Source organism: Durio zibethinus, chromosome 26, assembly GCF_047325235.1.
Source record: "Durio zibethinus cultivar Kanyao isolate XHJ-2024 chromosome 26, ASM4732523v1, whole genome shotgun sequence".
Taxonomy (NCBI): domain Eukaryota; kingdom Viridiplantae; phylum Streptophyta; class Magnoliopsida; order Malvales; family Malvaceae; genus Durio; species Durio zibethinus.
In genome coordinates, this window is record NC_143187.1 from 17672591 (window position 1) to 17696343 (window position 23753).

At 27.4% G+C, this 23753-nt stretch overlaps 1 pseudogene; it reads right to left on the reverse strand.

Moving 5' to 3' along the window:
• Positions 1-9904: 9904 nt before the first annotated feature.
• On the reverse strand, positions 9905-23475 carry LOC111274314 (tyrosine--tRNA ligase 1, cytoplasmic-like; annotated as a pseudogene).
• Positions 23476-23753: the final 278 nt, after the last annotated feature.

The window sequence follows — 23753 nt, forward strand, 5'->3', positions numbered from 1 at the left end:
AAAACAGAAAGGGAAACGTTGGTGGTATTTATAGGCAGATATAAAACGACGACGTGTAGTAGGACTACTTTCGCGCCTCTTGGGGATTGTCCAATAAAATGCAGTACGATTTTATTTAGTTAAAGTTAAATTCACGTAGATATATCTTTCATTATAATAAGTTATTATTAGTATGAGTCGGTATAAATTTTTTTTATTGAAAAAAAAGATATCAATAATTTATTTAACAGATTAATAAAATTTTTTAATGTAAAAAATCTATAATAATATGATAATTACATAGCATACGATTTTTTTATGTCTTTTTACCCATCCTTAATTGCATGCTTTCTCTTTTACGGCTAAATGAAAAAAAAAAAAAATCTTCCAGGGAAAAAAATCATATCTATTATTCAAAAATAGTGAAAGTTGAAAGTTGTCGTATAAATCACAAATTAATTCGTATTGATAAAAAAATTTTATACTCGATGAATTGTAATTCATCTTGATTTAATAACAACAATTTTGATTTAAAATTAAAATAAGGTAGGAGGTAAGTCAGAAATTTTTTTTAAAGTTTAAGTCCGATTGAATTAGGATATTTCGTTCGAATTCATCTTGAGGATATATATATTTTTATTATTTATTTAATTTTATATTTATATATTAGTAAAATTGTTATTTAATATTTTAATAAAAATATTATATTTATATATAATAAAAGTATAATTTATTTCAAAAATAATATTTTATGAATATAATAATAAATTAAAGTCATTTGATTTTTAAATCAATTCGCATGATATTAGAATTGAAGTTTAAAGATTGTGTATTTAAAATAGTTTATATTCAGCCAAATAAATATGAACATAAAAAATCCAAGATTAAGAACTTAAAAAATTGGTGAAATTTTTCATTACTTTATCAATAATGTAAATATGTAGTTAAATTTTAATAATTTTAAATTAAAAATAAGAATAAATAAAAATTAATTAAAACAATAAAAATATTTAAACAAATATTAATCATAAATTTAATGAAAAATACACTTATAACCTTAGATAAAATAGTGTAAACTTTCACTATTTTTTTAATTAATAAAGAGGGGCATTTTCCTTTACTATTTGCTTTTATTATTTTTATATACAAAATAACAAAACAAAAATAAAAATAAATTAATTGAAGGCAACGAACAAATAGCAAAAACAAAAAAAAAAGCAAAGCACTAACAAATATAACCTAAATTACTATTATAATCTATTAATATTCATTGTTGATTTTATAATTTAATTTTTATTGAATTTATAACACCAACTCAGTTAATTATGCTAAAACAATAAAATATGATCATTTCCACTACTTAAAAAAAATAAAAGTTTTCACTATTTTATTCAAAATAGTATTTGGTATCATTTTCAATATTATCGTAATGATTTAATTACTATAGTATTAGATCATTATAGTAAGATCACTAAAATGATAAGATCACTAAGATAATTTAATCACGAATGATCTTAAATTACTATATTTGATACAATATTATAAATTATTGATATTTTTAAATCATTATATTTGTTATTATATAAATAAATAAATCATATAGTATAAAATATCCAAATTAATCTTGACATATTTAATACTTATTGAATCAACAATTTATAAAATAATTAAATATTATTTTATAAAAAACTTAATGTATAAATTAAATTTGATAAAAATAATTTTTTAAAAAATTGTTAAATAAATTCATTGTTTTTTAATCAATATAAATTTATAACATAAAATATTTTTTAGAATAAATAATTAAAAATTAATTTTTAAAAAATTTAGTGGCCAACTTCTTAGGATATTGTTAACTATATTTTTTGTGAGAATAAATTAGTCAAAAATAATATTAAAAATTACCATTTTTATGATAATAAAAAACTTTCTCACCCTTTAAGTTGCAGATTAGATTACTCATCCAAAAAAAATCTTTTTAATCTAATAATTTAAAATCATTGTCACATAAAATTTTTAAATTATTATAAAATAAAATAATATCATTTCTTAAAGTAAATTACCGAAATTTTTAGATAAATCACCCTTTCCAAACTATTTTTGAAAGTGATAAAAGCACTTCAATTAAATCACCTTACTGCTACCCTTTCACTTTAACTACTTAAAAAGAAGCAAATAAGTGAACTTTATCTAAGGTGATAAGATTGCTTCTAAAGCACGAACCAGCATTCATTGACTAAATAAAAAGTCAAAAATCATTTTACCTAGTTTTTCTCCATTTTAAAAACTAGTAGGTGTACTTGTCTCATATTTCTCTCTTTTATAGCATATTTTTCTCTTTACTTTCAAGATAACTATTTAATATTTTTTTCTTTTTTTAGTATTTTATTATTTATCTTAATTATCAATTTTTTTACATATTTCATCCACATAGTGAGTGTGTGAGTGTGCATAGGACTGGTATATTAAATAATTTTTGGAAAATTAAGAATTAGTTAAAAATAATTTTTTATTTCATATTTTACATGTAATAAAACACTTAATTTTATTTTTGTTTCTATAGTCATTTATTTTATTTTTGAATCAATTTATATTATTATTAAAACCCCTAATTGAGTTGGTGCCACTAAATTCAATTTAGTAAATTACATAAATTTTGATTATAAAATCTACAATATAAATTAATCAGATCATATTAATAATTTATTTCTTTAAAAAAATGAAAAAACGATTTTACGTGCTTTTTCTCCATTTTAAAAATCAGTAGATGTAGTTATTTAAGTTTTTCTTTCTTTTCCAATTCAAAATAACAATGTAATTTTTTTTTCTTTTTTATTATTTTACTATTTATCCTAATTATCATTTTTTTTACCCATATTGCGTAATACATCAAATAGGTTTTGGAAAATTAAGAATTATGTAAAATATTATTTTTATTTCGTAGTTTACATGTAATAAAATACATATTTTTATTTTTGTTTTTCTAATCATTTATTTTATTTTTTAATTAAATGGTATAATTTTAAAATTTGTATGCATTAGTTTTAATTTATATTTATATCAAAAGCTTAAGATGGAAAACGTAACTAGTAAAAATAAAAATAAACAGGTTCATTTGGTTTCCAAAGGATTAAGATTTTATATTAGTGTATAATAAGAAACTAACAAAATGGTTGCCAACCAAATTTATATATACTAGAAAAAATACACGTGCGGTACCGCAGATAAAATTTTTGTTTTACTGTCTTTACTCATCATATACTTTTTTACAAATTTTATTTAATTAAAAAAATATGAAAGATAAAAAATAAACAAGAATGATACGTGGATACTTTAATTAGTCTCATTTTTTTTTATAAATTTATCCAAATAAAAAAAATAAAATAAATAAAAAGAAAAAATTATAAAATAAAAAAAGCTCATAAAGGGCGTCACATTGGCACCTATATTAAATATAAAATGTTAATTTATTAAATTAAGGTAAAAAATAACTTTATTAATATAATATATGTATAAAATTAAAAAAATAATAAAATATAAATTTTTATATGTACCTCAAAATAGTTTAAGACAGCATCCAAATTATGCTTTTGACCTGAGCTCGTCTCTCTTTAAAAAAAACTTAACCAGTTTCAAAGAATATTATTTATGAACAAAATGACCAAATATCTACTTCATCTCAAGATAAAATATTATAAAAATATATAAATATTTAAAAGAAAAAGTAAATAGAAAATTGCTTAAAAAAAGAAAAAAAAAGACTAAAAGAATGAAAATAACTTGACATATGAAATACATTTGGTATCGATGAGACAAAAAAGAATTTAAAATCTTAAAAAATATTTATTACATATAAAAATTAAAAAAAAAAAAAAAGTAAACACGTGACATACCCTTAGTATCAAATGGATCCCACAAAAAGAAATTTAAAAGTTTTAAAAAATATAAAAATAAAAAAATTTTTGGTATAAAGTGAGTCTCACTTAGAAAATAAAATTTATAAAAGAAATATTTATTAAATATAAAAATTGACAAAAAAAGCAAAAATTAAAAAAGCAAAAAAAATAAAAAGGTAACACTTGGCTTAAATTTTGATCATGTATTGTTCATCCGTATATGACCAAAATTTAAGCAATTGATTTAATCAAGATAAAATATGTTATATCACTAACCTTGTTTATGACTAACCTGTTTATAAGCTATATTATTTGTCAAGCTCGCAAGTTAGGCTCATCGCGAGTAAGTATTTGATAAGTATTTTAAGGTTTAAGTCCAGTCCAACTCATATTATTATTTTATTAATAAAAATTTGTATTTAAATTTAATTTTAAAATATTTCTTAAAGTATTAAAATATTAATAGAATTTTGAATGGTGATCAGGCCTAAATGAATTAGCTTGATTGAACTTTGGATAAAACTCTAAAAGTGCCAATGGAGACTAATTCAACTCATAAACACCTTTACTTTATGATTACATGGAGTGAAAAAAGACGTAACGCTATATTAGCAAAATCTCCTTAATACACGATGAAGATCTAATTAAACTAAGGGCTAGTTATACATTATTGTTGTTGTTGGAAAAAGTTTGGTTTCAAAAAATTGTAATTAAAAATTTTAAATGTCTGATATTATTGTGAAAAAGTTTTATAAGTAATTGATATGCTTAAAAAGATACGTATAAAATAATAAAACATTAAAAACATGTGGATAATATAGTAATTTTTATTCCTAACACACATTTTCTTCTCAAAACCACCTCTCAAGGAGCTTTGGGTTCATAAACCAAGTTTTTAAATTAAAAACCATATTTTTTGTTATTTAGCATTGAGATTGGGTCAAAAGCAACTTTTGAACATGAAAGTTACTTTCAATGATAATGTTAAACTAACATTTGACTTGTGATCTTTTTAAGTATAATTTTAAATATATATATATATGAATTAATAGAATGTTTCAAATTTTTTAGGTCGAGATGCATAAGAAATTGCTCTCACTACAAGAAAGCATGGCATTAGCAATGAATTGACTATTTTTAAAGATCTTTCAAATTTTAGATCCAACATATTTATCTTCATATTGTTATAAGATTTCTAATTCTTCATAAAGATTAATTAAATGTATAAAATAGATTTGTCCAAGGATTTGACCATTTGTTCAAGTCAAAAGCTTAGTTTGATATTTGAGAATGTTTAGATAAAATACAAAGACCAAAAATGGATTTGGACAAAAAATGAAGCTTATTTAAAAAATAGGTCGAGCCTTGACTTCAAAATTGTCTGTTAGTTTTTTAATTATATAATATATATTATGTAATTTATATCATATAAAGGATAAAAAATATATAATTTTACGTTGTAAACATTAAAAACATAAAAATTATGTTATCCTTATTTAAAACTATAATAAAAAATGTGAAATTGTAAAGATTAAATAAAACTAATATGTTTTAATTTTTAATTTTTTTTAGGAAAAAAATAATATATGTGGGCTTGAGTTATATCATTTACAATTTTGGGTGGATCCAAATAAAATTTAAGGACTAAATTGTTAGACTATGCAGAACTTAGGGAATCATGTACAGTGTTGATACTTGATACCATGCCTAGGTTAAGCAAGAATTTGATCCGATTGTATCCATTGACATATCTAGTATAAAAATGATTATTCGTTAAAATTACCAACTAAGATATCTAAACATCAAAACATTAAACATCTAACCATCTAAATTTAAACATCAAAATATCAAAACATCTAATGAAAGTTAATTACAAGCATTAGAATGGTGACAACTATAGTTAGGCTATGATGGAATTAGATAATTTTAAAGAGATTAACTTTGATATTTGGTGTGTAACTTTGGAAGTAATGGAAGAAAAAAGGAATGAGAAAGGGCAAGAAAGAGAGAGAATGAGAAAAAGAAAGGAAAGAGGGGGTAAAAAGGGAAAGAAGTAAAAAATAGAAGATAGAGCAAAAAAAAAGACAATGAGGAATGAGAGAAGATAGGGAATGGGAAGAACAGAAAAAAGGATAGTGTAAGGTAGGGAGAGAAATATGAAGGAAAAGAAAAAGAGATAAAAGAGAAAGGAATTAAAAGAATGGATTTTTTTCCATGAGTTGGTTAGAAGAAACTTTTAAAAGTTCTTTTGTAGCTGCCTAGGTAGAAATTCCACCAAATTTTTAAAGAATTTGATATTGATTTTGGTTGACAATAATTTGGTTGTTTTCACTTAGATTCTCAATTCTTGTCATCATGAAAGCAATTTTATCATTTTTTTTCTTTAATACTCATTACAAGGGATTTTACAATTTTTCCAAAAAGAGCAATTTATTCTTCCAAATAAGTTGTGCTAGTTGTCATAACAACTGTTGCCTTAGGATTTGTATATGATTATGAAATTTGGCCAAGTGGTGGTGCAAAATGTTTTTCCTCTAAGTTTTGAGTTTAAATGCCTATTTGGATATTGAATTCATTACACCACTAGTTGAATTCAAATTCTAACTCCAATGAAATCCATAAAATATAAATTTCTCATTGAATTTTTTTTTTCAATTGCAGCTGTAATAACTTTTTTTTCAAATGTAACTATAGTAATTTTTATTACTGTTTTTAATCTCACTGTCTATTCAAATGGAGCCTAAGAACACTGGTTTTTGGCTTGTCAAAAAAAGTCATTTGATTGGTCATTGAAATTTAAAAACTTGGATTTCAAAAAAAAAAAAGATAAGAGGTATAGATAGTCCTTTCAACTAAAAATCTATACACACACATTTTATACAAAAAAAATAAGATAAGTAAAATTTGGATTCAAATAATAAAATTTAATTTATCAAGAAAAAGGTACAATTGTAAAAAATTCTTAAATAAAAGAAAATCTTCTAATTCTTTTTTGTGCAAAAATTTGTTAAAATTTAGGGTTTCCTTAGTATATTAAAATTTAGTCCCAAAATTAATGAGTCTCGATATCTTGGAACTAGATATCTAATTAAGGGATTTTTGGAATTTGATCTCAAACTTAGAGATTCATGAAATTTTATCTAATTTAAGGATTTTTAAAATTTGGTTTTAAAATAGTGATTTTTTTATGATCTTTAAATCTTTTTTATTGGACTTGTGGGAGCTTTGGAAATTTTAATTATTGGCAAAAGGTCTAAAAAATTCTTGAATAAAAATTCAATAATTATTTAAGCCCCTAATATTTTATTATAATCAATTAAGCCTTGAACTTTTTATTTCAAATTAATTGCACTTTTCAATATCCATTTTCACCAAATTGAACAATTAAATATCTATTTTTTTGGGCTAATAGCATTCGTAGTCTTAACTTTGACTTAAATGCTATTTTGATCTCTAAATGTTAAAATATTTTAATCGGATCCGTATTTATTTAAGGTTATCCCATTTTGGTCCTTCCATTTATAAAACTATCTAAATTAATGATAAATGCTAGTTGACATCACGTGAAGATGTCAGTTAGTATCTCACGTGTCAAATGAGGGACCAAAATTAAATATTTTCAAAGTTTAAAGTCCAAAAACGAAATTATCTTAAAATTTTATATATTCCATACATGTCTATAAAAATATTAAATTAAAATTATATTTGCTTTTTTTTGTTATAATATAATTTATTAGATTTTTGTTTTAAATAGAAAATAAATATTCAAAACTTAAAATTAAGCTAAAATTTTTAAATTCCATTTTAATACATTTTTAAAAAATTATTTAAAATATTATTTTACTCATAAGTCATAATAAAATATGTTATTTTCTATCAAAAAAATTTATTTTTTAAATATTAAATATATTTTATTTTTCCTTTTTAAATATATTTTATCAAATATGTTTCATAAAAAAGAAAAATAAAAATTTTTGAAATTATATTTTTTATTTTATATGAATATAAAAGTTTTTATATTTTTGAATAGATTAATAAATCTATTTTTGAAAATGAACTGAAAATTTTTACATAATATTTTTACATGATATAGAGTTTTTATTTAATTACTTAAATCGATATAAAATTTTTTACTTAATTTTTGTAAAATGATATGTAATTTTAACAAAATTATTTTGAAAATTTCAACTTAATTTTAATTTTTTACAAATATATTTTCTATTAAAAATATTATTTTATTAACAAATCATATTATTATAAAAATTAAAAATATTGTAAATTAGAATATTTTATAAAATATTTTTGAAATATATAAAAATCATTTTTTTGAATTATTTTTATCTTTTCCCTTATTTATTTTTATAAAATATATTTTAAAAGGAAAATAAAAGATATTTAATATTTTAAAATATATTTTATGGATAGAAAATAAGATTTTTATTATGATTTATAAGTCAAATAATATTTTTAATAGAAAATAATTTTTTAAATGGTATTGAATTTTTTAAAAAAGAATTTTAATTTTTAAAAAACTATTTTCTATTAAAAAGAACAAATATAACTAATAAATTATAATACAATAAAAAATATAAAAATATGATTTTAAGTTTGATATTTTACAAAATATATATGAAATTTATAAAACTTTTAAGATAGTTTCATATTTGGTTCCTAAACTTTGAGAGAATTATATTTCAGTATGTCATCTATTATGTAAAATGCTAACTGACTCCACATGGTGCTAGTTGACATTTACCGTCAATTTAGACAGTTTCATAGATGGAAAGACTAAAATAGGACAACTTTGAGCAATTAGAAATCTAATAAAAACTTTTTAAAATTTAGGGATCAAAATAGAATTTGAATCAAAGTTTAGAGACTACGGGTGTAATTAACTCTTTTTTTTTTTTTTTTGTCAAACTTAAACATCTATTTTCACTTTAATTGAGTTCTTGATTAGAAGAAAATAAATGTTAATGGTTAACTAACTTTCATCTAATAAAGGTTCAATTTGTGAAAATAAAATGTTTCGAGACGTAATTAATTGTAATAAAATGATATAACCTTAAATAATTATTAAATTTTTATTAGAGGGTTTTTTTTTACCCTTTAACCTTAATTTTTCAAATATTCTTTATTTTCAATTATCATTTTTTTCTTGGATATGTGAGAACCCTGACTTTGATTTTGCATATGCTCTTATTTTGATTTTAGATATCTTTTTCCTTAATTTGTCTTTTGATTTTTTTTTCTAGGAGAGTTTTGAAGATTTTAATTCTTTAAATCTTTCTTTTTAGACTTTTTCACAAAATATCTTAAATCTTTTTTCATTGTGTGTCAAATGATTTAAAAAGGCTATATATTTATAGTATCAAATGATGTTAGAAGGAAAAATTCTAAAAGAATTTAACTTTTTTTATTTTATCTTTAGATTTTTTAAGTTTATTTAAAGATAAAAATGATGACTTATTAGAGAATTGTAATTGAATGAATTATGAATCTTTGAAATTTTATTGATCAACTATATGTTTCATCATAATTTGCCAAATAACATGATAAATCTTCAAATAATTTATTTAGTAACACTTAAAAATCTTAAATGATCACTAATTATTTTTAAAAGAAAATTTTCACAAGATATTGGCTACCTTGTAATTGGTTAAAAAAACCTTTGCCTTTTACTATTAAACAATTTAATTGATCACTAATTATTTTTAAAAGAAAGTTTCTATAAGATATTTGCTACCTTGTAAGTGGTTAAAAAAAAAAAAAAAACCTTTGCCTCTGGCAATAACATTACAAAATCATAACAAATTATATTAAGCAAAAGTAGGTACTCATCTTCTCTTCAAAATCACTTGGTGACACGGTAACTCTGTATGATAGAAAAAGAAAATAAAAAAAGTTAAGTTTCATAGAAGTTGAAAGTGGCACAACTTGTGAAGCACTATATGCCCCATGAAAAGATCATAACAAAAATGCAGAGAATGCAAGAATAAGCAAACAAGAGAAAAGATTATGTGAAATAATTATGCCACATCAACATATATCTTTTCCATCTAAATCATGTCACATAATCTCATTATTGGTAAAAGTTAATCATTTATTACTCATTATATGTGATAATTAAATAGTAAAATGTGCTTACCAGTAGTATATTGTTTGAAACTTTTGAAAGAGGAAGCTTTAAATAACCATGATACAACTCTCTACTCTCATAGTCAGAAACAAGCTCCTCAAAATATTTAAAAGTCTTGAATGAAATGATAATATATTAAGGCCATGCCATTATAAAATAGTATGATAATGACAAATTACAAAAAAATTACTTGTTAAACGAAAAAAGTGAGATAAAAGAGTTTCCAAACTTCGATTGTGAAAGCATAAGCATTAATGTCAAAGTGGCTCATTCATTCTTATGCTGGAATGTAAATGAAGAAGCAAGGTAAAGGACCACTAACTTGTCCCACCATTATCTGGTGGCATTCCACCTTGAATTCATTAAACCATGGGAATATTATGTACTTGATGTATTCCAAACATGGATTCCCCTTAACAATTTTAAGGGGTAGTATGCCTTTTTTATTTTCACATTAACTTTTGCTTGTGACATGAATCATAAGAAAGTACCATGACATGACTCAAGATTTAGGTTACTGGATATCTTCTGTCTAGGTACTTTGATATAAAGACAGCCAGTTATTAATTCTCTAAATTGAAGGACATCCTACCTTCTCATCCTCTATGAAAATTGATGAAGATGGATCACTATTGTACATTTTCTCGTCTTTATTGTAGATGAAATCGCATATCTGCATGTCATACAAACCAAATGCGTCTAAGATAAAAAGAAAAATGAAAATAGTAAAAGAATCGAAATTGATGTTAAAATAGAACAATACGATGAGACAAGATAATTGATTTGTTTTCCCTCTTTATGTCATCACGATACTCTTTTACAAGCACATTTACTTTCCATTGATCCATGCCTAACTAGCAAATGTGTTAACAGTGTGAGGTCCAGCCTCATTTTCATTGTTTTCACCAATTAAAGGCCTAAAGCTTTTTATTTTAATCAAAATACAAACCTTATTTAATAAAATAGTGTGGGGCAGTTTTTGGCATGAAAAAAGAAAGTGAAAGTGGCATCAAAAAGAAAGAAAATAAGCCAAAAAAGATAGAGAGAAAAGAGAGAAGAGAGAGTTGGTTGAACAAAAGTTGATCCATGATCCGATTGAGCGAAAATTTTGTCAGTAAGTTTATGATTCAATGTTCTACATTCTGAAAAGTGAAAATCAGGTTTGAAACTCTCTAGGAATAAATTCTAGGTATATTTGTCGAGTCATCTATTTAGTGAGATTTATCCAATTATCTCTTTAGTTGTTGATTGGCTTTAGTTTTAGTTAAAGCAAAATTTTGTATATACATTATTCAATAGTGAAGATTTTTTTGATGATCCGTGATTTTTTTCCTCTACACTGAAAGGTTTTTAATGTAAATTTTAGTGTGCTTTATTTTTTATACATTTTTTTATTGTTAATTATTATCGATTGCTATGGGTTTATTGCAATATATTGCTTTAGTGTTATTATGTTTGTCACTTTAGGCCCAACAAGTGGTATTAAAGTAAGGATTATTTTGAGACATCGATACAAAAATAACCTAAGATAAGAGTAAATTTTGTTTGAGATCATGTAAGGTGATGCAAGTCCTATGATAAAATTGATAGTATCAAATTATTAAATTTAGAAGCCTATGATGGAAGATCATTTATACTGTAAAAATTTATACGAACTAGTATTAGGTGATTCAGCTAAACCAACAAATACGAAAGATGAAAACTAGAAGAAGCTAGGCAAAAAGACGCTAGCCATAATAAAAAAATGGGTTAATATTAGTGTGTTCCATTATTTAACGTAGGAGACAAATGTTTACACCATTTGAAAAAAAATTGACAGTGTTGTATGAGAGAAAACATGCATGAATAAAGTTATACTTGTTAAAAAGCTTACAACTTTACAGTACAGAGATAAACGATTTATTATAGAGCAGTTGAGTGATTTTCAAGATATAATGAATTGGATGACTACTATGGAGCTTAATATGGATGATGAAATAAAAGTGTTGTTTCTTTTGGGTTCATTATCGGACAGTTGGAATACTCTAGTTGTGACTGTTCTTAATTCAACTCTTGATTAAAATGTGACATTGGAGATGATAAAGAACAATATGCTTAATGAAGATATAAGATAAAAAAATTTAGACTCTAGAAATCAAGCTTTTACCATAGAGAATCGAAATAGAAACATTGATAAAGGTTAGAACTGAAAAGGCTGTAGTAAGTCTAAATATAGATATAAGTTCAAAGATAAAGTGAAGTGCTACCATTGTAGTAAACCTAGCCATGTATAGTGAAACTGTAAAATCTTAAAGTAAAAGTGAAAATATGAGAAAAGCAAGAGTTTAAATGATGATAATGTTGCAATAATAAATTCATATAGTGATTTAGTTACTTTGATTGTACACATAATGATTATAATCATGTTAGTGATCCTGATATCAAGTGGATAGTTGACACATGATTGGTGTCATGAGCCAACCTTGTATAGGGCCATGACTAGGCATAGGTTGTCATGAGCCACCCATGTATGATGCCATGACGGAGTAGAGGTACGAAAGGGAAGGGTAAATCTCATGTACTAGGAAAAAGTATCTTCATTTCAAACATTATAATAGTTATTGGTAGCATAGTTATAAAATCTCATTTGCTCTTTAGAGGGGGCGAGTAGTCGGTATATTATTGGGCTACCTTACTAGTTAAGGTATGTGCTAGACCACCCATCTAGGGTTATCTTTCTGGCTCTGACAATGGTGGAAAGACTTGATGTACTATTATCGATATTAATAAAATATATTTTTTATTCAGGAACCCCGAGTGTCGCCTTGATGTGCTTTCATTTTGCCTCAATATGTATATATATAATTTTGTATGCTTGAGATTAACTTGTGGCTTGTTTGTTGTCTATTCAAATATCGAACTATTTTTGGCTAATTTATATGAAAGTGTCCATCCAAGTGCCACACGGTCTATTACTTCATTGAGAGAAATCTTAGTTTGTGATACATGATATCAAAGCACGATTAAGAAGTGATAGAGAATTGATAAAATGACCATGAGTGATGGATTCAGTGACCAATAGAGGATTGAATGGCTTGAGGCCACGATGGTCGCCTTAAAAGTTCATGTGGTAATTAATGATCGACTGAAAAAGATCGAGACAACTTAGTGAGAGTTGTTCAATACTCTACATAACTTGGGTAAAGAAGTTAGAGATGTCTTAAATATCTTTCAGAAAGAGTTTGAGGAGCTCAAGGCCTAAGTGAGCATTTCACAAATGGCTATGGCTAGGTCAAGTTCTAGCTCAATGAAAAAAGAGAAAAGGGTCGAGATGCTAGAGCCTCGATGTTATGAGGGGGTAAGAGATGTCAAAAAGCTTGAGAACTTCTTATTTGACATAGAATAATACTTTTGAGCTGTACATGCTAAATCAGAAGAGCATAAGGTTATAATGGTGTCAATGTACCTTATCAGGGATGCCAAGCTGTAGTGGCATTCAAAATTTGTAAATGATGAATGCCCTATTAAAACTTGGGTGAATCTTAAATAAGACTTGAAAAACCAATTCTTTTTTAAGAATATGGAGTATACAACTTGAAAGAAGCTTCAAGAATTGGTGCAAGCAAGAATAATGCGAGAGTTTGTAAGAAGTTTTTTTACCATAATGTTGAACATTAGAGACATGTCCGAAAAAGACAAGATGTTCTATTTTTTTGAGAGCCTCAAACCTTGAGCTAGGACGGAATTACAAAGACAGAAAGTGCAAGATGTGGCCACGGCCACGGCTGTTACTGACCGTCTTCATGATTATAATAATGGCTCTTCGAAATGGAAAAATTTTCCATTAGGTGGCAATAACTCCAATTTTGAGAGTGAGAGAAAGATGGCTAGAATGGACCAACCCTTCAGTAAGGGATCAAATATGAGGCCTTTTGGTTAAGATAATACCTAACCCAAGGTAAACAATGCAGTGAATTTTAAGTCGGGGTAACCGTTAGCTTACTTTCTATGCAAGGGGTCGTATCGGGTGGTTGAATGCTTACATAGAGGTACCTTTAATGCTTTGAGAGCCTTATTTTAAGAGTTCATGAAAGTGCCTGAGACAATTGAAGAAGTTGAAGAAGAGCCAGTCGAAATGGGCTTTATATAGTTCTTTAATACCCTTTGTACCCAACTAAACATGACAAAGAAAAAACCTAGTAGAGGCCTGATGTATGTAGATTTGGTACTCAATAAGAAGACCACAATGACGATGATAGATATGGTGCAACCGATACCTTCATCACACCAGAGAAAGTAAAAAAATGTGGTTTCAAGGTTATTAAGGACTGTAGGTAAATGAAAGCGGTTAATTTGTCAGCTTTTATGATCAGTGAAAGCTCCAAGAATGTGATGACCAAGTTGGAGCCATAGGAAGAAAAGGTAGACTTCACAATTTCTTTTATGGATGACTTTGATGTTATTTTCGGATTAGATTTCATGATGTTAGCTTAGGTGATCCCAATATCGCTACTAGTTGTCTACTGTTATTAGGAGAACACCTATGTGTTGTGCCAGCCACGATTCTTCCTAAGAGTGGAAAGAAAATAATTTTAGCATTATAATTCAAAAAAGAAGTAAAGAGAGGGGAGCCCTCTTATGTGGCCATATCGATTTACAAAAAAAAGATTGAGTTGGAACCAGTACCTGATAGGGTGAAAAAGATGTTAGAAGAGTTTAGAAATGTAATGCCAGAGTAATTACTTAAGGTCCTACCTCTTTGAAAATCAGTGGACCATGAGATTGAGCTTCTCCCAATAGTTAAACCACTTGCTAAAGCCTCATACCGCATGGCTCTGCTAGAGTTGGCTGAATTGAAAAAATAGTTAAATAAACTTTTACAGGCCATCAAAAGCACCCTTTGAAGCACTTGTGCTATTTTAGAGAAAGCATAATAGAAGTTTACGATTATGTGTGGACTATAAGGCCCTGAACAAAGTTACCATGAGAATCAAATATCTCATTCCCTTTATTATAGATTTGTTTGATCAACTGAGCCAGGCTAAGTACTTTTCCAAATTGGGCTTGAGATCTGGTTATCATCAGGTCAAAGTTGCTGAAAGAGATGAGCCAAAAATCACTTGTGTAACGCGGTATGATGCATTTGGATTTCTTGTTATGCCTTTTAGATTAACTAATGCCCCTACCATGTTTTGTACCTTGATGAATAAGATGTTTCATAACTATCTTAATAAGTTTATGGTCATTTATTTAGATGACATAGTGATGTATAATTCTACCTTGGAAGAGCACCAAGAACATTTACATCTTGTGTTTCAAAGATTACAAGATCACTAGTTGTATGTTAAAAGGGAGAAATGTGCATTTGCTTAAACATGAATTCACTTCTTAGGCCATATTGTTGAATAAGGCCATATTCAAATGGACATGAAAAAAATTAGGGCTATCAAAGAGTGGGCAACACCAAAAAATATTAACGAACTCTACTCTTTTTTTGGATTGATCAATTATTATAGAAGATTTATAGAAAGGTACTCTCGTAGAATCGCTGCCCTCACAGAGCTATTAAAAAAGGAGCATAAATGGTGTTGGACAAGTGAATGTCAAGAAGCTTTTGAGGGATTGAAGGAAGCCATTATGAAAGACCCTATCTTGGCTCTCTCTGATATTGGAAAGCTTTTTAAAGTTTAAACAGATGCATCTCACTTTGTTATTGGGGGAGTGCTTTTACAAGAATGACACCTAATAGCATTTGAAAGTAGAAAGTTAAGTGAAGTCGAAAGGAGATATACAACTCAAGAGAAAAAACTTATGGCAATAATTCATTGCTTGAGGACTTAATGGCATTATTTGTTAGGTTTACACTTCATCGTGAAGACAGACAGTGTGGCAGCTAGTCATTTTCTCACCCAACAGAGGCTATAACTAAGAAAGCTAGATGACATAAATTTCTAGTCGAATTTGAATTTTGTTTTAAGCACATAACTGGAAGAACCAATCAAGTGACAAATACATTGAGTAGACGAGCAGAGTTGGCTGCCCTTAGGAGAATTGCCTTAATAACGACCAATAAAGTCACAACAGATGTCCGTAAACTAATTAAAGATAATTTGGGAAAAGACCCGTAGGTCGGTGCCATTATGAAGTTAGTAGAAAAAGGAAAGTCCAAGTATTTTTGATAGGAAAATGAGGTCTTGTTGACAAAAAAGGCCTTAATTGTTTGTGTCAAAAGTAGGAGGTTTGAGACAGATGCTTATGAAAGAATGTCATGACACCTTATGGGCGGGGTACTCGGGTTGGCAATGTACTTTGACACTATTGAAAGAAGGCTATTATTGGCCTCATATGTGGTAAAATGTGATAGACTATACAAAGACTTACCTTATTTGCCAGCACGATAAAGTTAAAAAAAATCAATAGTTTTGCTTGAACCACTACCTATACTGATAAAACCTTGGAAAAGTATCTCTCTTAACTTCATATTAGGCCTTTTTAAAGTTGGTGACCTTAGGTCTATTTTAATGGTGATTGATCATTTTTCGAAATGTGCTACATTCATTCCCGCCCAAAAGTATTACAATGTAGAAGATACAGCTCGACTAATGTTTAAACATGTGATCAAATATTGGGGCCTTTCCCAAAACATTATCAATAACAGGGATCCAAGATTCATTGAGTCATTTTGGAAAGAACTTTTCAAGATATTAAGGTCTCAACTTAACATCTCTTTAAGCTATCACTCATAAATCGATGGTCAAATTAAACGATTCAATGGGCTGTTAAAAGAGTACTTAAGACATTTTGTTCAAGCTAATAAGAAGAATTGGCATTCATTATTGGATGTTGCTCAATTTTATTTTAATTCTAATAAGTGTTCTTCCACAAACAAGAGTCCGTTTAAAGTGGTCATGTGATAATTATGAAAACTACTGCATACCTCTTTGAGCCATATAGAAGGAAGAATCTATGAGCTTTCAACCTTAGTAACGAATGGAGACAAAATACAAAGATTGTACAAGCATACTTAAGGAAGGCATCGAAGTGCATGAAAAAGTGGGCAGATAAGGGTTGTAAAGTACAATTATTCAAAGTTGGTGATCTTATTCTTATCAAACTAGTGCCTAAACAAACTAAGTTTTTGAGAAAATGAAATCACAGATTGGTGTATAAATATAAGGGTCCAGTGAAGATCCTTTCCAAAGTGAAGAATGCCTCTTACAAAATTGATTCGCCAAAATGGATGAAGGTGCACCTAATGCTCCATATGAGCAACTTAAAGCTTTTCCATAAGATCTTATAGATGCAAGTCACGAGAAGTCAATCGGGGCCACCATCTCCATGAAACCACCATTAGAATGTCAAGTTGAAAAGACTTTAGCTGATAAGGTATCTAGGGTATCTCAAAGAATAGTTCATGAATACTTAGTGAAGTGAAAGAACTTAAGACCAGAAGAAATCAGCTAAAAAAAAGAGCATGACCTCAACCATTCAAGTAGAAGATCAAAGAATTTCAGGCCAACAAATTGACGAGGATGTCGATAGAATATATGGAAGAGGATATCATAAGCCACCAATGTATAGGGCCATAATAAGGTAGAAATACCAAAGAGGAAGGTAGATCTCATGTACAAGGAAAAAATCTCCATTTTAAATATTATAATGGTCATTGGTAACATAACTATAAAATCTCATTTGCTCTTTAGATGGGGTGAGTAGTCGATGTATTGTTGAGCTGTCTCACTAGTTAAGGTATATGCTAGACCACTTATCTAGGGTTGCCCCTCTAGCCCTGACGATAGTAAAAAGACTTGATGTACTATTCTTGATATTAATAAAATATTTTTTTCATTTGGGAACCCAGAGTGTCACCTTGATGTGCTTTCATTTTGCCTCGATATATATATATATATATAGTTATGTATGCTTGAGATTAACTTATGGCTTATTTGTTGTATGTTCAGATATTAAACTATTCTTGGCTGACTTGTATGGAAGCATTGATCTAAGTACCACACGGTCTATTACTTTACTGAGAGAACACTTAGCTCGTGACAAACGGCATATTATTGTGTTCTTAAGAGGGAGTTATTTGTAATTTACAAAGTAAAAGACTTTTGTTACACCAAAATAAGAAATATGAGTATGTTGCAGATTGTTAGGATTAGTGATATTGTTATACAAACTAGTATGGGCTATATGTTGACTTTGAAAGATGTTAGACAAATTTTAGATATAAAAATAAACTTGCTTGTGATTAATGTCTTTGATAAGAAAGGATATGATAGTTGATAAAAGAATGGGCAGTAGAAGTTTCTTAAAAGATCTATGATAGTTACAAGAGAAAACTATGCTGCACAATGTATAAGACATGGATATAATTGAACGGTAACTAGATAAATACCGTTAAGGGTGATGCTTCAGTAAATATGTGGCATAAAAAGCTAGCACATATTAGCGAGAAGGGGTTACAAGTTTTGACAAGATAATCTCTCATTTTCTTGACTAAAGGTATATCTCTCGATTCATATGATTATTATTTACATGGTAAGCATTATAGAGTTTCTTTTCGTAAATATTTTTAGAGAAAAAAAAACATATTGGAATTGATTTATTTTGACATATGTGATTTTATTGAGGTTGGATAATAGTAGGTATTTTGTTATTTTTATTGATAATGCATTACATAAGAGTTGGGTATATATGTTAAAAAATAAAATTAGGTATTACAGTATTTTTAAAAATTTCATGCCATAATGAAAAAGTTGACATGGTTACCCTTGAAGTGTATTCAAATTGATAATGGTGGAGAATACAAATTCAAAGACTTTAAAGAATATTATTTAAAGCGTGGGATAAGGTATGAGATGATAGAACTTGAAAACACTATAGTGTAATGGTGTAGTTGAAAGGATGAATCACACTATTATAGAAAAAGTCAAATGTATATTGAGGATGGCATAATACTAAAGCCATTATAGGGTGAAATAGTCAACATAATTTGTTATTTGCTTAACAGATTACCATAAAATATTTTAAGCTTTGACATTTCAGAAAAAGCGTGGACAGGAAAAAATACTTTATGTTCTCACTTAAAAATTTTCAGGTGTAAAGCATTCATGCATGTGCTGAAAGAGCATAGGTTAAAACTTTATAGTAAAGCCACACAATATGTGTTTATAAGATATGGTGATGAGAAATTTGATTACAGGATATGAGATCTAGTGAAGAGAAAGGTAATCAAAAGCAAAGATATGGTCTTCCATGAAAAAGAAACCATGAGGACCTTAAGAAAAATGGAAGACGATATGGGTTATTGGTGAGTGTGATGTTTCAACACCGATAAAGGTTTCATTAGAAACAGTCACAGATAGTAAAAATAAGCAAGAGACAAAACTTGAGGATACAAATGAGCCAACAGCAGTTAGTGATAAGCCATATGCAATTAGTTTTGAGTAGAGAGAATAGTCTTCTTTATCAGAGAGTATTGAGTAGGGTGAGCAATTCTTTTCACAAAAGAGTGTTGAGCAGAGAAAGCTACTTTCGGTATCAGGTAGTATAGAGTCTCAGTTTAAGAGATCTACCAAAAAGCATCAACCATCTACTAGGTATCCAAGTTTAAATTTTATTTTAATTACCAGTAAGGGAGAGTCAAAGAGCTTTTAAGATATGTAAAATACTCCAATAGAGTATATCAATTAAAAGCAATAAAAGAAAAAATAAAGTCATCACAAAAAAATAGTACACATGACTTGTTAAACTTTCAAAAGAAAGAAGGTCGTTAAAAAATAAATGGGTGTTCAAGCTAAAAAAAGATGGTGACAAGTTAGTGGGGGTACAAAACTTGATTGGTGGTGAAAAGTTTTTCTTAGAAACTTGATATTGTTTTTGATGAGATCTTCTCTCCAGTTGTGAAAATAAGTTTTATTCGAGTGGTACTGGAATTAATAGCTAATTTTAATCTTGAGCTTGAGCAACTTAATGTCAAGATTACATTCTTACATAAGAACTTACAAGAAAAAATTTATATGGATCAACCTGAGGGTTTTGAAATAAAAGAAAAAAAGCACTTAGTTTGCAAACTGAAGAAAAGCTTGTATGACTTGAAACAAGCTCCACGATAGTGGTACAAAAAGTTTGATTCTTTTATGGTAAGCCACAGCTATAAAAGAATGATAGTGAATTTTTGTGTGTATGTTAGAAAATTCTTTGATGATAACTTTATTATTCTCTTATTATATGTTGATGATATGTTGATTGTAAAAGAAAATGATGGTATGGTTTGTAAGTTGAAAAAATAATCGTCTAAGTCGTTTGACATGAAGGATTTAGGTCCAGCAAAGTAGATTCTTAATATGAATATTATCTAGGATAAAAGAGCTAAAAAGCTGTGGTTGTCATAGAAAAAGTATGTTGAACGGATACTTAGTAGATTCAACATGCAACATGCTAAATCAGTTAGCAGTCCATTTACCAACCATTTTCATTTGAGTAAGAAATCTTATCCGATGACTAAAGAAGAGCAACTCACTATGTCTAGTATTTCTTATTATTTTGTAGTTAGTTCTTTAATGTATTTTATGGTTTGTACACAATTTAACATTGCTCATGTAGTTAGCGTAGTGAATAGATTTCTTTCTAATCAGAAAAGGTTTATTAGAGAGTTACGAAATGAATTTTTAGATATTTGAGGAACACCTTAAAGATGTGCTTGAGTTATAGAACTACACAACCAATTCTAAAAGGGTTTACTGATGCTTACATGACATGTGATCTTGATAGTAAGAAATCTACTTCAGGGTATTTATTTACTTTTGCAGAAGGAGCTATGTTTTGACATTTTAAATTACAGAAGTGTGTTGCTTTATCAACTATAGAGACTAAGTATATTGTAATAATTAAAGCAAGTAAAGAAATACTTTAGATAAAACATTTTTTTCTTGAATTGGGGTTGAATCAAAAAAAGTATATGATGTTTTGTAATAGTTAGAGTACTTTAGATTTGAATAAGAATGTCATGTACTATGTTAAAATGAAGTACATTGATGTTAGATATCACTAGTTTCATTTGGTGATTGAAGAGCAACAAATGCAATTGAAGAAAGTTCGTATTGATAAGAATGCAACAAATATACTGACTAAGACATTTTCCAGAAAAAAGCTTGAGCTCCATAATAATTTGGTAGGAATGGGTTCCTTGGCCAAAGTTAGTTCCAAATAAGATTACTACAGTGATGAGTCTCCTCCTAATAGGACTAAAAGGGGAGATTGTTAGGAATGTAGGGTTTAGCCCCATTCTCATTGTTTCCACCAATTAAAGGCCCAAAGCCTTTTGTTTTAATTGAAATAAAAACCCTACTTAATAAAATAGTGTGGGGTAGTTTTTGGCATGAAAAAAGAAAGTGAAAGTGGCACCGAAAAGAAAAAAAAGAAGTAAAAAAAGATAGAGAGAAAATGGAGAAGGGAGAGTTGGTTGAACAGAAGTCGATCTATGGTTTGCTTGAGCTGATATTTTGTCAACAGGTTCATGATTTAATGTTCTACATTCTGAATGGTAGAGATTAGGTTTGAAACTTTCTAGGATCAAATCCAAAATATATTTGTTGAGTTATTTATTTAGTGAGATTTCTCAAATTATTTCTCTAGTTATTGATTAGCTTTTAGTTTTAGCTAGAAGAGAACTTTGCATATCTATTATTTGATAATAAAATTTTTTTTAGTGATCCATAATTTTTTTCTTCTACACTAGATGGTTTTTCATGTAAATTTTGGTGTACTTTATTTTTTTTTGTAATTTTTTTTGTTGATTGTTATCTATTGTTATGAAATTATTGTAATATATTACTTATGTATTATTATGTTTGTCACTTCAGACCTAATAAAATGTCCGCCTATTCACGTTACATAGTTCCAATTGCTCTTTGATAAAAAACGTTTGAAATTAACACTACAACATATAAAAAAACATAGAATGTACAACAAGCAAGGGTACAGCTTGTAAAAGATAGTAAGAATAGCAAGTTGTTCTTTCTAACTGTCAAAATGGTTTGTAGCAGAACATTTATGATACATTTGGAACTTCAATCAGAATTTGAAACTTTTCTTGATTTTGACAGGATGGGAACAACATGAATAAAAGAATAACATTGAGAAAAAATTACTGAACAATATCCTTCATAAAATCCTCAAATGAACGAAAACCAAATGATGTCCTAGAGAAACTTCTCAATTATAAAAAATACCCATTGATGTCCCACAGAAAATACCCCAATAAGATTTTATATTGTTGATGTCAAGATATTCCCCCTACACACTATAGATACAGTGTCAACAAAAAATTTTGATATTTTTCCAAATTTTAAGAGAGAATTTTCAATCTATAATGAGCAATTGAAAACTGGGCCAAGATAGAGACTTTATGCCATAAAAAACATTGTTTCTCAGCAAGTCATCCTTGTTGATCTAGAGAAGAATATAAAAAAGAAATAAAAGAAGTAACAAATGCAAGGGCCAAAAGCAATACTGAAAAGAATAGTCAAGAAAAATTGCCCATCAAACTCTTTTTCTTCTTTCTTACACCAAAAGAGGATCACTTTATAGCATGCTAAGCATTAAAGGATGAGACTCAAAATACTACTGCAAATATTAACAGATAAGCCATTGACAAACATTAAAATATTACACAAACATTTTAGTGTTCCTTATGCAAGTTTAACATAGAGGTGAGTGATTACTAGAAATAACTCAGGACACCGAGTGTCCGTTGCACTTTCAGTAAGCTTTACGTATAAATCTGGCTGAAATTCTTTATTATAAGGCAGGGTATTAAAAAAGAAAAAAACATAACATTCATTAGTAGAAGCACCTTTAGGAAAAATATATTAGCACTCTGCATGCATGGGTAAAGAACAGAGAATTCAACCTTTCCATTTAGATCCATGCCGATTGCCGACTGCCTACCTGATTTCAATCAAATACTGTCTGACTATTTTGATTTTCTTCAAGTCAGTAACCATTTTATTGTTTAGCTGTGCAAACCAATCTGTAATCCAAATTTTTACTCTTCACCTAACAGAGTTCAGTTTGTTAACGTTCATTGTCTTCATAACTCCCTGTTTACAGACAAATAACAAAAGAAATTTCAGTAGAAAAAGTTAAAAAACATTAAAATGAAAAACCAAACATTTGATTCTATTCTAGGACGACATATGATGGAGGAAATGTTGCTACCTTCTTGTTGGGATATAGTATATGAATAAACAAAGTGCATGATAGCAATTTATAAAAACCAATTAAATCAGTAAAGACACAAAGAAGAAGTTAAAATTTTGAAATCAAATCATGGGAGCATTACAAGAATTGCCATATTTCAATGATATTTAATTTCTAAATTTAGAGAGACGAAATGGAAAAATAGAAGAAAACCTGAGCAATGTACATTCTGTGTGGAGACTCGACGCAATCGTAGCAAATGGGTTTAGGCATTGCTATGTTTGATAAATTATTAAAAATTTTTAATCATTTAATATCTTCAATATGTTTGAGAATCTATTTTAAAAATCATTTAAATAAAATTTTAATAAAAATATTAAATAGTTAAAAGCTACTTAATGAATTTAACGAAAGTTATATCATTCAATTACTTTAACATTATTTTTTTCCATATTAATGTGAAGTATTTAATAAAAAATCAACAAAACATTTATTCTATACTTGGTCTTTTAAAATGATATTTTCTTATTAATGAATCAAAACTAAAAATT